Consider the following 2,471-nt stretch of genomic DNA (forward strand, 5'->3'; position numbering starts at 1 on the left):
CTAGTAGAGGAAGAACCTAACACTAAACCATCATTATTTGTCAAAGCTGTGGCAACATATTTGATTAATGGCATTACAGAAGAGAGATCAAAATGTTCATATTAACCACCCGTTACTGTTATGATTACAACGTCTGAGAAAGATATCTGAGAGAGACTGAGAGGAACAAAGCAATGGATTAACAGGACATTCAACTCATAGAATTCACCATTTGCAGATCCTCCAAACGTACGCTTACAATCTTCATGTAGAGCTCTTTATCAACTTTATAAAGGTCATAAAAAATGGTAGAATCCAATTATCAAGTGTGAGCTCACATATTTATGATAAACAAGAGAAAATTAATGATCAAAAAGCCCTCATAAATTATGGAAATGTATAAACACTTCCAGCAAACAAAATCATCCATCACCATCCAACTACTGAGCCTAACAAGTATGATTGACCTTCTTATCACCGGCTTCTAGTTTAGCCAGACCAAGATCCTCCTCTAGCTTGGTCCAAGCTTTTACCAAGTTGGAGGGAACTTCTTCTTCACTGTCCTGCTCATCCCTTTTGCATCTTTCAACTTTGATCTCTGCACCAACCCTTCCACCAAATACTTTAGTGTACTGAAATCCGGAATCTTGTGAACTCTCACACTCTCCTTGGAAACTTTATACCCTGTCTCAAACCGTCCCTTCTTACACAAGTAAAAGATCAAAGTCCTAAAGGTTGCACTGTTTGGATTGCACCCCATTGACTCCAAATCCTCATAAACCTTCTGCGCCTCATCCATCAAGCCATTCTTACAATAACAAGTCATCAAGTAATTGTAGCTAATCGTGTCGGGTTTTGACCCTGCATCACTCATTTCCTCAATTAACGCTTTCACGCCCTCCGGATCACCACCTTGAATGTTCATAATCTTTACATTGTATGCACCAACATCCGGTCCACGCCCTCTGATCACCATCTCATTCCAAACTCTTTTGGTGTCATCGCTCTTCCCCTTCTTATAAAACGAGTGCAGTATAGTAGTGAAAGTAACAGTTGTAATCTCCACGTCTTTCTCTTCCATCTCCTTAAGCCTTTCCATTGCCATTTTTGGGGATCCATTTTCACAATGTGACCTAATTAATATACCACATGAGACTTTATCAGGTAAAAATCCATACTTCACAGGAATTTCATCAAACAGCTGGGGACACGATCGTATTGTTTAGAGTGCACGCAAGCTGACAAAAGCACATTGAAAGAAATTGCTGATCTGGGGGTGCCTAAATCATCCATCCCATGATATATATTAAGCGCGTGATCAAACATTCCGGCGACTCCATATGAACGAATTATGGATGAAAGAAAAGGCTCTTGAGTAATCTGTGAGCTATTCTTGTGAGAGTCGAGGAAACTTTCAATGTCGAAAAAACGATGGAATTTAGCGAGGCGCTTGACTGTGTATCCCTGAGCATAGCGGGAGGACAAAGGGGAAATGTAACGGTCGGAAACGGAGGAGTAAATCTCTAGGGCTTTGTCTGGGTCGTGCTCGGCTTTAAGCTTTGATTTTGCTTTGCAGATAGAGATGGTGGCGCTGGAAGCTGACAAAGCAGCGGCGGTTGAGAGGCGCGTGGCGCAAGAAGACATTTGTACTGGGGTTTAGCAGGGTCGGGGATGAGCAAGGGTGAAAATGGAGTAGGGTTTAAGGAGGCGTTCAAAGGTTTGACTCCAGCTTCACGCTGTCACTTAGAAATTGTAGTAATAGAAAAGTATTTGAGAATTCATTTTCCAAAAGTTTAATTTCCTACACTTACTATTTTATTTTATTTTTTTATTTTCGCTCTTCTTCTCACTTTAAGCAAATGCACTTTTTTTTATTACCGGGATCGGACGGTCTACACCCTATCTTTTTCCAAAAATACTGGACGTACACACAGGCAGCTGTCACTGCAATCTGCTTCGAAGCTTTTGAAACTGCTACTATTCCCCCACATCTTAACCAAACTTTCCTTGCCCTTATTCCTAAGATCAAAAACCCTGCCAACATCACCCATTACAGACCTATTGGCCTTTGTAACACAATATATAAAATTATTATGAAAATATTAGTCAACAGAATCCGCCCATTCATATCATCCATTATTAACCCGACGCAATGTAGTTTTATTCCTGGACGCAGAGCAGTTGACAATGCTATCATTGTCCAGGAAGCACTCGACTCCTTCCGTAGAACTAAAGGTAAATTTGCTAAAATGATGGTCAAAATTGACCTAAAACATGCATTTGACCGCCTTGAATGGTCCTTCATTCGATACTCTCTTCGTCGACTCATTTTCCGTCAGACAGTATAAAACTTATTATGTCTTGTATCACTACCTCATCCATAGCTATTTTAGTTAATGGCAAGCTACCCCTTTCTTCCAGCCTTCTCGTGGAATTCGACAAGGCGACCCATTGTCACCATACTTATTTATTATCTGTATGGAAACACTATC

General features: G+C 40.6%; 1 pseudogene; it reads right to left on the reverse strand.

The window, feature by feature from the left end:
* Positions 1-298: 298 nt before the first annotated feature.
* On the reverse strand, positions 299-1,718 carry LOC109243896 (annotated as a pseudogene).
* Positions 1,719-2,471: the final 753 nt, after the last annotated feature.

This window comes from Nicotiana attenuata, unplaced genomic scaffold (genome assembly GCF_001879085.1).
Source record: "Nicotiana attenuata strain UT unplaced genomic scaffold, NIATTr2, whole genome shotgun sequence".
Lineage (NCBI taxonomy): Eukaryota > Viridiplantae > Streptophyta > Magnoliopsida > Solanales > Solanaceae > Nicotiana > Nicotiana attenuata.